This window comes from Gouania willdenowi, chromosome 18, assembly GCF_900634775.1.
Source record: "Gouania willdenowi chromosome 18, fGouWil2.1, whole genome shotgun sequence".
NCBI lineage: Eukaryota > Metazoa > Chordata > Actinopteri > Blenniiformes > Gobiesocidae > Gouania > Gouania willdenowi.
In genome coordinates, this window is record NC_041061.1 from 4,019,445 (window position 1) to 4,034,823 (window position 15,379).

The window sequence follows — 15,379 nt, forward strand, 5'->3', positions numbered from 1 at the left end:
TGTAAAAAATGACAGAAAAACACATATTAGGACAACAGAAATCCACAAATAAAGACAGAGAAATACACAAAAACAACTCTAAAACACAAAAAGTGACATTAAAATAGACAAAAGGACAGAAAAACACACAGAAATAAAAAACAGAAAAAAACACACGTCAGAAAAATACTTAGAAAGACCACAAAAGTACACAAAAGGACCATAAGAATACACAAAAACTTTTAAAAATGACTTAAAAATGCACAAAAAGACAAGAAAAGTATACAAAATAACAGAAAAACACATAAAAGGACCACAAAAATGTACAAAAACACACAAACAGACAGAGACATACACAAAAGCACCACAAGAATAGACAAAAAAAATCCTCCAAAAACACAAAAAATGGCATTAAAATGCAGAAAAAGACAACAAAAATGAAAGAAAACACACAAAAGAACAACAACACAAAAATGACTCAAAAAACCAAAAAAGAACCAAATACAAAAATGACCCTAACGACACATAAATGACAACAAAAACACACAAACACGTATTAATTCTCAGATTAGACATTATTCTAAAGTGGAAAAACCAGTGAAATCATCACTTCCTGTTACTAGAGGTGTAAAGTGATGCATGAAAAAGAATCAGCTTCAAAATAAAAGCACCAGATCTTGTAGACCAGTCTACGACCCAGGTGATATACAGCTCAGATCCAGAGCGACGCTCCCTGCCTGACGCTGCCTCCCTGTGGCCCGTAGCGGTATTACAACAACAGTGGTGTGGTGTGGTAGCTATCCCGTACGGCTAACAGCAGGACGGTCCTGGAGGGTTCAGACCTGGAACCTGGACCCAGGAACTCACCTCCAGGGCCAGCTCCTCGATCTGTAGCTGCTTCATGGCGCTGCGGTTCCCCTCCACGTTTTTATGGTAGTAGATCACCATCAGGTCGTACTTCTTCATCACTGACTTGTAGTTCCTGGCCGAGAGGGCGTGGACCCGGTCCTTGCCGTCGTACTCTGGGATCTCCAAACCCTTTTCCCCCCAAGCCAGGCTCCCCAGGGAGAGGAGGACCCCTAAAAGCAGCCATCCCCACTTCATGGCCTCGAGTTGCCAACGATGCTTCTTCTCTGAGATGGAAAGACTGGACGGTGTGATACGAGAGTAGGAAGCTACTGCCTGGCTACACCGGCTAGAGAAGAACTGGTCTCACGTTGACGCCTGGCTTTTAAAGAGACCTGCACGTGGTTAGGCTGGCACCCCTCCCTCATCAGGACCGGGGAAGGGGGGGGGGTCCAAATCCAGGAGCCAGCAGCTGTTTGAAGCTATGTAAAGGTCCGGTTCGGAGACTCCGGTTCAGTGTCTTGAAGGAGTGAAGTTTGAAGATGACGAGGGACATGCCTTCGCCATATAAAGTTTTGCAGAGGAGCCAGACTAAAAATAAAGGAGTCACCGTGTCAAAGGGTGTTCTTACGCCCCCCATTGAAACACGACACCATGTGACCATCTTATTAAAGACGATAGCGTCTATTCTGACCAGTGGGGAACAGCTGCTGGACCAGTTCTAACATAGAACAATGAGGAAGAACCCGAGGGCCACGATCCCTGCATCACAGAAAAGAAGAAGAACTGACTTTTATTAGATGGAGTTATTAACAATGATGATCCTGGATTATTCAAACCTGGTGTTAAATAGTGTGAAACTCAAGAATTTATATATATATATATATATATATATATATATATATATATATATATATATATTTATTTTATTTATTTATTTTAAGTTTTAAGAGCCATAGTTGCTGTTTTTTGAGGGATTAAAAAAAAAACTATATATTGAAACTTTTTTATTTTTTTTTATTTCAATAGTTTGTATTAGTAAAACTTTTTCAAGCTTTTTCATATTAAAATGAAAAAAAAAACAATTAAAAAAGATTATGAGATAACTTGAAGTAAAACATTTTTTAAAGAAATTTTCTTAATTATCGCGGGAATTATTAATTTGAAAATAAAATGTCATTTTTTGTAAAAAGAAAATAGTTGAAATTGGTACAACTTTCATTTAACCCTTTTTTTCTTTCTTTTCTTTTTTTTCTTTGTTTTTCATTAAATCAAGAATTTAAAGGGTGTTTTGGGGATTTGGATTTTTTTCTTTTTTAAAATTTATGAGGATATTATTAAATATAAAAAACACAAAATAATGTAATGTAAAAAATACATGAAAATGAATCCGAATAACAAAACAGAATAACAAAAAATACACAAAGTTACTCAAAAAAGACACATTACGTCAAGAACAACAACAACAAAAAAAACATTTAATAAGAATAATAAGAATAAAAAAATATCGGAAAACAACAACAAACACAAAAATAAAAGTGAAATAACTGTTTGCCCTCAGCCTAGTTTTGTGCGCCCCCCAAATTAAAAACATAAAAATGAATAAAAAACAACAAAAAGATGGAAAAATACACAAATAATCAGCAAATATACACAAAATGAAAACAACAAATACACAAAGTTACTCATAATAAAAAAACAAAACATCAGCAACAATACAAAACACAACAATCAAAATACACAGAACACATACACAAAACTAGACGACTACACAAACATGTCACACAAAATGACAATATACACAAAATGACAGAAAATAAATAAGCAAATAAATAAAACCAAAAGGAAAAATAGATTTATTTGAGTTTATTTTCTAAACACAAGACAACAACAAACACAAACAAAATGAACAAAATAACCCAAAACGACAACAGAAACACACAAAATCACTCCAAAAACACAACATTCCATCCAAAATACACAAAATATCTCGCAAAACACACAAGACAACTCCAAAAACAAACAAAATGACTGAAAAATACACAAAAAACTCAACAGAAATAGACATAAGCTCATAAAAACCTAGCACAATAACAGATAGAGACCAAATGACAGAAAATACACAAGACGACAAAATAAATACACAAAAGAACCACACAATTTACACAAAAACACACTGACAGAAAAAATAATACACAAAAAGACAAGAAACATACACAAAATTAGTACAAAAAAACACTAAAAAACACATAAGATGATAACAAAAATACACAAAGAGAGAAATACACAAAATAATTAACAAAAAAACACAAGACGACAACAAACACACACAAAATAAATAAAATAACAACAAAAACAAAAACAACCCAGATACTCGTCTCTACTGTCGATGATTCTTCATGGTTCTCAGTGAAAAAGTTTGTTTTTGTTTTGTCGTCTAATGACCTGTCGAGGTCTAAAATTCTCTCTGTGTCTCCTTTATGGAGGACTTCACATTTTTCCAGCACAGCTTGTTCTTGTGAATGTAACGACACCGTCCTGCGGTGATTCTCAGGAAGACGACGACGACCACGCGACGACAGAAGGTGAAAATGTGACACGTCTGATTTCGGGCGCTAATGAGCTGGAGACGCTGGAAGGATTGTGTCTGTAGAGCGTCAGGAACCAAGATGGTTGAGTTTAGTCAGATATTCTTCCACCAGTACCTCAAAACCAGACTGGTTTGATTCATCTACGGATTTCACAGATTCAGATTTTAACCACTAATTATGAGTCTGTAATATATTTTAACCACTAATAATTAGTCTAAGACAGATTTTAACCACTAATAATTGGTCTGTGACAGATTTTAACCACTAATAATTGGTCAGTGACAGATTTTAACCACTAATAATTAGTCTAAGACAGATTTTAACCACTAATAATTGGTCTGTGACAGATTTTAACCACTAATAATTGGTCAGTGACAGATTTTAACCACTAATAATTGGTCTGTGACAGATTTTAACCACTAATAATTGGTCTGTGACAGATTTTAACCACTAATAATTGGTCAGTGACAGATTTTAACCACTAATAATTGGTCAGTGACAGATTTTAACCACTAATAATTGGTCAGTGACAGATTTTAACCACTAATAATTGGTCAGTGACAGATTTTAACCACTAATAATTGGTCAGTGACAGATTTTAACCACTAATAATTGGTCTGTGACAGATTTTAACCACTAATAATTGGTCAGTGACAGATTTTAACCACTAATAATTGGTCTGTGACAGATTTTAACCACTAATAATTGGTCTGTGACAGATTTTAACCACTAATAATTGGTCAGTGACAGATTTTAACCACTAATAATTGGTCAGTGACAGATTTTAACCACTAATAATTGGTCAGTGACAGATTTTAACCACTAATAATTGGTCTGTGACAGATTTTAACCACTAATTATTGGTCAGTGACAGATTTTAACCACTAATAATTGGTCTGTGACAGATTTTAACCACTAATAATTGGTCTGTGACAGATTTTAACCACTAATAATTGGTCAGTGACAGATTTTAACCACTAATAATTGGTCTGTGACAGATTTTAACCACTAATAATTGGTCTGTGACAGATTTTAACCACTAATAATTGGTCTGTGACAGATTTTAACCACTAATAATTGGTCAGTGACAGATTTTAACCACTAATAATTGGTCAGTGACAGATTTTAACCACTAATAATTGGTCAGTGACAGATTTTAACCACTAATAATTGGTCTGTGACAGATTTTAACCACTAATAATTGGTCTGTGACAGATTTTAACCACTAATAATTGGTCTAAGACAGATTTTAAGCACTAATAATTTGTCTAAGACAGATTTTAACCACTAATAATTGGTCTAAGACAGATTTTAACCACTAATAATTTGTCTAAGACAGATTTTAACCACTAATAATTGGTCAGTGACAGATTTTAACCACTAATAATTGGTCAGTGACAGATTTTAACCACTAATAATTGGTCAGTGACAGATTTTAACCACTAATAATTGGTCAGTGACAGATTTTAACCACTAATAATTGGTCAGTGACAGATTTTAACCACTAATAATTGGTCTAAGACAGATTTTAACCACTAATAATTGGTCTAAGACAGATTTTAACCACTAATAATTGGTCTGTGACAGATTTTAACCACTAATAATTGGTCTGTGACAGATTTTAACCACTAATAATTGGTCTAAGACAGATTTTAACCACTAATAATTGGTCAGTGACAGATTTTAACCACTAATAATTGGTCTGTGACAGATTTTAACCACTAATAATTAGTCTAAGACAGATTTTAACCACTAATAATTGGTCTGTGACAGATTTTAACCACTAATAATTGGTCTGTGACAGATTTTAACCACTAATAATTGGTCAGTGACAGATTTTAACCACTAATAATTGGTCAGTGACAGATTTTAACCACTAATAATTGGTCAGTGACAGATTTTAACCACTAATAATTGGTCAGTGACAGATTGCTGTCCTGATGGTCGCTGCTCAGTGGGGGGGGGTCCCAGTCCTCGCTTGAAAACACCAAACGTGTTACACAAGCGCACTCGTCCTCTCGCTCTCAGCATCAGATGTGAGTAATGACTCCATATCTACCAGACACCACCAGTAACAACCCAGCAGCACCAGTCTGGCCCCTCTGTCCTCCTCCCACGGCCCGTATGCTAGCACCAACGATGCTCAGAAGTGTTTTGCCACAGAACACCAAGTTAAAAGTTGGACCACAGAGAGAAAAACAAAAAAGATATGAATTTAAACACACACACACACACACACACACACACACACACACACACACACACACAAGGCTTGTAAAGACACCAGCTAAGTTTGCTGGGACGATGGAGTTGGCAGAACAACAAAAAGCAACTGTATGCTAACCAATTTAGCATCATTAGCAGCTAAGAAAACAATAAACAAACAAACGTGCTTTACGTGGAAAATAAGACATTAAAGTAAGTGACAACAGAAATACGCGAACTGAAAAAAATATACAAAACCACAATAAAAATGCACAAAATGACTCCAGAAACACACATTATGACAAGAATAATACATAAAATGACGAAAAATATATACAACCGCACGACAAAAACACACAAAACTACAACAAAACACACATTTCTTAACTCAAAATTAAATATCAGAAAACAACAGCAAACATAAACAAAATAAGAAAAATATACAAAATAACCACATATGGGCAACAGCCATTGTTTTCATTTCATTAGGTAATAACCAATCTGTGCGTGCACGTGGTCTCTGATTTACAGAAATCTGCACGTTGTGTCAACTCTAAAATTACCCACAATCCACTGGGGCAACAAAACAAGAGAACAATCAACTTTTGTCACCATCCTCTGGAAAGAAAGTGCAACTGCATTTGTTAAGAGATGTATTATTCTACATGAGCAAATGTTGTTTGGCCCCTGGAGTAACTGCACAAAATGACTTCAAAAACACCCAAAGAAAACATCAAAAATGCCCAAAACAAACAAAAGTTCATACAAATGTACGGACATGTACACTAAAGGACAATAAAATACACAAAAACGACAACAATATACACAAAAGGAACTTGAAAATATACAAAACAATTCATAGAAATACACAAAACAACTGAAAAATTTACAAAATGTCAACAGAAATACACAATAATGACTTCCAAAGTACAGATTTACAGAAAATGACAACTTTTCGAGCAAAAATAACAGAAAAATTTACAAAATGACACCAAAAACACATAAGAACCATAGAAAAGCACAGAAACATCCAGACATCATGCAAGAAATGTACACAAAATGATGACAAGTATACACAAAATAACTGAAAAATGTACAAAATGTCAACAAAATACACAATAATTACATACAGATTCATAGAAAGATACACAAAATGACAATATATGCAAAAATAAGTGAAATATTTTCCAAATTTCAACAAAAAATGCACCGTCAGACCGTTGCGACCCTGAAAAACAGGAACAAGCGGGTCTGAAAATGGATGTTTCTTTGTTGGGTGTGACTTATACATACATATATTTCACTCAACAAATTCACAATCAAGCAACATATTTATATACAGTATACAGTATATAATTCCTACTTATGTAGTTTTCCTACTGTCTTTCTATAGATTTTGAAAATGTATTTTGATTTTTCTTATCTCTGATGATCCAAACCAGAAGGAAAATGTGTGAATTGTAACCATAGTAACCATACCCATACCAACTTTATTTATAAAGCACTTTAAAAACTTTACAGTTGGCCAAAGTGCCGTACACAAATCATAAAACTGTCAGGTAAATACAACAAATACAGCCATAAATAAAACAAAGACAATTTTAGTGATGAAAACAACAGGAAAACTGAAACCACATCTGACTTAGTGACTAAAAGCCTGCGAGAAAAGGCGAGTTTTTAAAAGTGATTTAAACACAGGCAGAGATTGAGCTTTTTCTAATCTCTGGAGGCGGCGTGTTCCACAGCACGGTCACCACAAAGCTTCCTTTTGGTTTTTGGGACCACAAGCAGCAGCTGAGTGCACGAGACGGGGCATATCAGGTCAGAGAGGTAGGAGGGGGCCGAGCCATTCAAGCATTTAAAAGTAAATAGAATCATCAACTCTATAACGCACTGGCAGCCAATGAAGTGAAGCTAAAACTGGTGAGATGTGTTCATGTTTCCATGGTCCTGTTAAAAGTCAAGCTGCAGCGTTCTGAACGCGCTGCAGTCGCAAAAGTGCATTCTTACTCAAACCAGCGTAAAGGCCGTTATACTAGTCAGGTCTAGTCGTAACTAAGGCATGAACCACAGTTTCAAAATGAGGCAGGATGGGCTTGATTCTTGCAAGTTGTCTTAAGTGGGAGAAACTAGATTTGACAACCCTAGAAATATGTTTACCAAATTTAAAGCAGAACTAAGTAACTTGCACTTAGCACTCCCCTTAAAGGCCCTTTTGGTATTGTCACTGTTGTAAAAACTCAGCACCCCCCACCACCTGCCCCACCCCACAGCTACTTTGCTATCCCAAGAAAGTAGCAACCGATCACTGAAAAATCCTAATACAACAGTGACACTAAGGGTGCTTTCAGACATATAGTCCCATGTGACCATGTGAACAGTATGAGGAAGAGAGACTAGTAAAATAAATGAATGATGTGGGAGTAATACGGAATGGAGTGTGGAAATGTGTGTGTGTGTGTGTGTGTGTGTGTGTTTGTTTGTGTGCTGACAAAGCGGCTCTGAGGATGGATAGATATATGGATGGATATTTGTGTGTGTGCTGCCTGATGGAGCTCTGGGTTGCAAGTGTGTGTGAGCGTGCCTGTTGCGCAATCACACACAATGTTGTCGCGGCGCCATGGCAACAGTGTGGGTGATTGCTGTGTGTTGCTGCTGAGCTGTCACTACATGGAGTTGCTCCGTTCCTCGGACAAATGTCTTCTCTGCCTTTTTTTTTCTGGCTCCGTCACGACATAAGTTTGAGAAAAGTGAGTTTGTAGACAACCGTGTGCTAATCTAGCATTAGTTTGTATTGGGCTGCCGTAAAGCAGTACATCTTGCCACTGGGTCGGAGGCAGGGAAAGTTGCAGGTGCTGTTTTCTGGCCAGAGACAGCAGGGGGAGATGAAAGACCCCCCAATCCCCCCATAAAAAGTTACTTAGTTCTGCTTTAATATCAGGATCCATTTTGACTGACAACACTGAGGCCAAAGATCAATACTTGTGTTTTATTTTGGTGAAGATTAAAAAAAATTCAATGACATCCAAGAGTCATGTATGCTATCTAAGAGGGGTTTGATTGCCTGCGAGTCATTCTTCTTTAAAGGTAAATAAATCTGACTGTCATCAGCGTAAAAGTGTATGCCGTGTTTCCTCAGGATGGACCCTAGAGGGAGCATATAGAGGGAAAACAGCAGAAGTCCAAGAATGGACCCTTGTGGTGCCCCACATGACAATGGGGCCGAGGAGGAAACATATTCACCAAGACCAACACAGAATGATCTCCCAGTCAGATATGACCTGACCCAGTCCAGGACTGAACCATAATCATTATTATTTATAGGTTATTATGTCATTTTCCTTGGATCATATTGAAGTGTATGTAACCTGTGTATGAACTGAAATGAATTTGACACGTCTCTCTCTCTGAGTCCTCTTTGCTTGACTTCATTTGTTCTCCTCCATGCAGTGAGAGCCTGAGGTCACACACATCATGTGTCCTGATGCCCTTGAACGCCTCGTGAAATGAAATGTGCACGAGTTCCTAATTAAAGACGCTATGGTCTATTAATATTTGAGAATCTTAAAACTCGTTCATCATGGGAGCATTTATTAGTCTGAGAGTCTGGAGACGTCATTCTGAGGAGGAGAGGTTGCTATGGTATCCAAAGAGCTGACAGACGGACCAGCTGCAGGGTGTGTGTGTGTGTGTGTGTGTGTGTGTGTGTGTGTGTGTGTGTTTCCATTACTCACTTTCTTTCCAACTTAAAAAAAAAAACTCAAAATTATAATGACTCGTGATAATTCATTATCACATCTTTGTGACAATAATTATCATTTTTACTGATAAATAGTTTGAATATTGTTAGATATTATACAATATTATAAATAGACATTTTTTACAACACATGAAAAGCAAGAATAATAATTATGAAAATATTATTATTTATAATGATAATTATTATTATTATTATTATTATTATTTAATATAATAATTAAATTACGGGAAATATTTATTAACATATTAATATTTTTAAAATACTGTTAAAGATGATAAAATCTACCTTTTTGACACAACATATGAAACATATTAATTATTATTATTTAAAAAATACTATTTGCAATGACAATGAAAATTATGCTATTTATGACATAATATAATAATATATTTACAAATAATAATGAATAATTATTCATGATCACATTATTATTATGACCCTAATTACTATAATCATTACTGATGAACATTTGTAATATTGTTAAATATGATGAAATCTAGAACAATTTTATACAACATATGAAAAATAATAATCATTATTATTATTATTATTATTATTAACATTATTATTATTATCAAATCTTTTTTATCATTATAATTATTAAATATGATAATACATTTACGAATAATAATACATATTTATATTATTATTATTATTATTAGAAAATAAGTTTTACTGAACTCTAAATATATATTTTTAGAACATATGGAAAATAATAATAATTATTATTATTATTACAATATTCTTATCATTTGCAATGATGATAATTATTACTTAAGATAATAAAATATTTACAATAAGTTTACAATAAGTTATTATTATTATTATTAATAATAATAATAATAATAATAATAATAATAATAATAATAATAATAATAATAAATCACTTTATTATTAATGACATGCTGCCATCCACTAAAACTAACATTGGACAGAATCACATTTCCTCAGCGAACCTCACAACGCTGACTTTTCTCGTGCCTGTTTAAAAACGCTGTGATTCATCAGTGACTCATCGTGGAGCCACCTGGCAAACTAATGTCCCATAATCCCTCTCTTTATTCTGGCTTCACAGCAGCCACTCTCACTTTCTACCACCGACCAGCGTTTCTTGAACCAAGACACGGTCATGGAGATTGGACCCATTCCCGTTGTCTGGTGTTATTGATTTGTGTGTATATTTGAATGTTTATGGGCAGTTTGTTTGATAACGCGACTTAAAGAGTAGCTAAACCCCAAACCATATGTACAGACATATCATTGTGTGCATTACCATCTGTCTCTGCGCACAGCGATGTGGGCGTGTCTTACTGCTACAGCAGTAACGCCCATAATCAGGCATTATGTATTTTAATTTCCCTCCTAGCAGCAGAAAGCAGGGGTTTAGTTACTCTTAAGTTGTTTATCTGCTTAGTTATCTCTGTGTTTCTGTGTCTGTTCTTCAAGTTCTTGTTTATTTCAGCCCTTGTGTAGTCCTCTGCTCTCTCACAGGTGAAGCCCATCTCCCTGATTACCCTCACTACTTAAAGCGTTCATCAACACTTACACTGTTATAAGGTGAAAGTAATGGGTTACAGCATTCACGTTACTGTAATTGAGTTACTTTTATGGGTACTTGTACTTTTTGTAGTATATTTCTAAAGTAGTAATTTTACTTGTACTTAAGTATGTTTAAGAAGTAAATTGATTTGTTACATTTCTACACCCAACCGTTACTGAGTAAATTATTATTTAAAATGCCACTCACTTTCTTCTTCTTCTTTTTTTTGTGTGTAGACTACTTAAAATCACTACTCCTCTGTTATTCCTGATATTTGGTAGGTATAATCTATAGATGTGTACGCATCGACGCTCAGAGCCCAATTAATGATTTGGCCCAAAAATATGTCTTACATATATTTTATTATACGTAAAACATATCAGATAATAACTGACATAAAACAGACACTCTGAGGTTATAGAAAAAGACATTTTTTTTTTCCACATTATGTTTTATTCAACATAATTAACATTTGTGAGTGGAAGATGAGTGTGAGCAACCATTCTCAATGTGACATTCTTTTAGTTTCACCTTTGTTCCTTGTAGCCATGGTAGCCTCTTTTCCTTTGATTTTTCATTCAAACCGTGTGATTTTTGAGATTATATCAGCGGAAAGTGTCATAAATGTGCTTTTGTAGTTTTTTCACCACGGCAGACGTCACTAACCTTCGCGGCCGTCAGAGTATTACGTCACCTTGTTGAAGTGTGTCTGATTGTCAAAACAAACATGATGGCCTGTTCCTAACTCCTTTCCTTAACCCTGTGACATCATCCAGGGGGTGATGTAAAAGTGGATAAGAAAGAAGATAGGAGGGAATCTTCAGATGCAGCCTCAACAGTCTAGACTGGGCGTGTCTTAACTGCTCCAGGAGCCACGCCCACGATCAGGCTATTGTTTGAATTTCTAGCCAAGACGCACATCAGAAAAAAACCTCTTTAAAACACTTGTAGCTGAGAGGCAGAAAGGCTAAATCCATCTAAGTCTTTTTCCTGCTGCTCTGACACATGGCGTTGATGTGATGCAACCAAAAGCTCTCCAGGTGTTTGAACACTTGCTGCATTCATGCCACTTAAACTGTAACTGCTGGCCATTGCACATCTGGTGGTGTTTGGTAGATTCCCACAGAGCTAGCTTTATTTACCTTTGTCCGTCTAAACAAAGTGTGGAAATGATTCAATTAGCTGATTTTTGTTCTGGAATTTTCTTTTGTTTTAATTAAAGCTACGAAGATGTGTTGTGGTTTAACATGTAGTGTGGCAGAATAAAAACTACTCTTGGTTACTCATCATAGCTCCACTTGAAATGAGAGGCATGGCCATCTGCAGCATGAAGACGCTGTCGGAGGACTGTTCAATCAGAGGGGGAATAAAATGACTCACGGTACCCCGAAGAGATCCTGACTCATTATTCTTAACATCTGTGATTTGTGCATGTGGGAGGAAAGTGCAATTGGAAGATAGACAGACTTGCGTTCAACCCCCTAGATAAAAGTGAAAGACGTCTAAAATTCCCAATTATTGGTTTCCAAGAAGTTGTTTAAAACTAAATACATCTTTGATTGGCCTTTATGATGAAGGCAAAAGTTAAAGAAACCTTTTACCTTCAATTGCTAACTTTTATTCGGTCGCTAACAGCTAAAGACCCCATCTTTGAATCAAATTCTTTTCATTTTAAATTCAATGCTAAAAGCTAACACCTCAATTCCTTTCCTAAAGAAATATTTAGTTCCTAAATATTAGCTTGTACTAAGTCGCCGAACACTAAATATAACTTTAATTCCTAATGGTTCGCTTTCAACAGGCTGTTAAGTTAAATCCATCTTTGGTTTCCATCAATTCAGGTTTAAATTTGATGCTAAAAGCTAACAACATCTCAGATTTCCAGTTGTTAGCTTTCAATGTTTCTAAAAGCTAAATCGGTAGTTCCAAAATATTAGCATTTATCAAGTTATTGAATGCTAAATACATCTTTGATTCAGAATGATTAGCCAAAAGGTTGCTAAAAGCTAAATACATATTTTATTTGAAATGATTCAGTTTTAAATTTGATGCTAAAATTTAACAAAATCTTGCATTTTCAATTGTTAGCCTTTAATGGCGCTAAAAGCTGAAAAATGTTTTGGTTCCTAAATATTAGCTTGTACCACGTCACCGAACACTAAATATAACTTGCTTTCAACAGGTTGCTAAGCGAAACACATCTATGGTTTCCGTCGATTCAGTTTTAAATTGAACGCTACAGCATCTTACATTTTTTATTGTTATCCTTTAATGACGCTAATAGGTGCTGAACACTAAATACATACTGTATTTGATTCAGAATGATTAGCTTTCAACAGGTCGCTAAAAGCTAAGTGCATGTTTGGATCTCAATTATTCAGTTTTAAATTTGATGCTAAAAGCTAACAACATCTAAGATTTTCAATTGTTAGCCTTCATTGATGCTAAAAGCTAAATAAATCTTTAGTTCTTAAATATTAGCTTATACCAACTTGCCCAACACTAAATATAACTTTAATTCCCAATAGTTAGCGTTCAACAGGTCACTAAGCTAAATACATCTTTGGTTTCCAACGTTTCAGTTTCAAATTTTATGCTCAATGCTAACAACATTTTATATTTCTAGTTTTTAGCTTTAATTCTGGTAAAAGCAAAATAGATGTTTGCTTCCTAAATATTAGCTTTTAAGGCGTTAAAAGTCACACACACACACACACACACACACACACACACACACACACACACACACACACACACACACACACACACACACACACACACACACACACACACACACACACACACACACACACACACACACACACACACACAACTATGTTGATTACTAAGCTTTCTCTCTTTTTTATTTCATGTACTCCAGCATAACACCTAGCTTAGTGAGCGTAGCGCTCTTTAGTGTTATTTGTGTCAATATGAACTTGTTTGATAATAAATGTTTGTACTTAATGATTTGTCTGTGGTTCATGTATCCATATTGTTTTGCTTTAGAAGAGTAAATAATTTGACAAGAATTCAAACCCTGAGCAATTATGAATAATAAATAACTGCTAAACAAAATTTACTAAACACTCCAGGTCAAATAACTTTTTTCAGCACGTGCCCAGCCTGACAGAACTGCCTGAATAAATAATAATAATAATAATGCATTGGATTTTATGGAGCACTTTTTCATAAATGAAAACCATAAAATATCTATTATTTTAGTTTCTATTCCGTAGGGATATCAGTGAAATCTGTTTAAGGAACGAGGGCTCTGCTGTCTCTGTTAGCAACAGGCTGCTTTGTGCTTTGTCATTGCTGAGGAGCCTCAGTGTTTTCTGATCACTTAGCGCTGCTGCTGCTGACTCAGCGTTAGCTCGTCATACAGGAAAAAGCGGTGGAGAGATTAGTCTCCTCTGTTTTAGGGTTCATGAATATTTGAAACCATGCTAATGCAGCCAGCTGTAGCAGCTGGAGATCAACAAGTTTGTTTGCCTTTAACAGGTCTCTAGAAGCCAGGACAACTGTAATTACCTAATAATAGCATAAATACAGGTCTCTAAAAGCCAGGACAACTGTAATTACCTAATATTAGCATAAATACAGGTCTCTAAAAGCCAGGACAACTGTAATTACCTAATATTAGCATAAATACAGGTCTCTAAAAGCCAGGACAACTGTAATTACCTAATAATAGCATAAATACAGGTCTCTAAAAGCCAGGACAACTGTAATTACCTAATATTAGCATAAATACAGGTCTCTAAAAGCCAGGACAACTGTAATTTACCTAATATTAGCATAAATACAGGTCTCTAAAAGCCAGGACAATTGTAATTACCTAATAATAGCATAAATACAGGTCTCTAAAAGCCAGGACAACTGTAATTACCTAATAATAGCATAAATACAGGTCTCTAAAAGCCAGGACAACTGTAATTACCTAATAATAGCATAAATACAGGTCTCTAAAAGCCAGGACAACTGTAATTACCTAATAATAGCATAAATACAGGTCTCTAAAAGCCAGGACAACTGTAATTACCTAATAATAGCATAAATACAGGTCTCTAAAAGTCAGGACAACTGTAATTAAATAATATTAGCATAAATACAGGTCTCTAAAAGTCAGGACAACTGTAATCACCTAATATTAGCATAAATACAGGTCTCTAAAAGCCAGGACAACTGTAATTACCTAATATTAGCATAAATACAGGTCTCTAAAAGCCAGGACAACTGTAATTTCCTAATATTAGCATAAATACAGGTCTCTAAAAGCCAGGACAACTGTAATTACCTAATATTAGCATAAATACAGGTCTCTAAAAGCCAGGACAACTGTAATTACCTAATATTAGCATAAATACAGGTCTCTAAAAGCCAGGACAACTGTAATTACCTAATATTAGCATAAATACAGGTCTCTAAAAGCCAGGACAACTGTAATTACCTAAT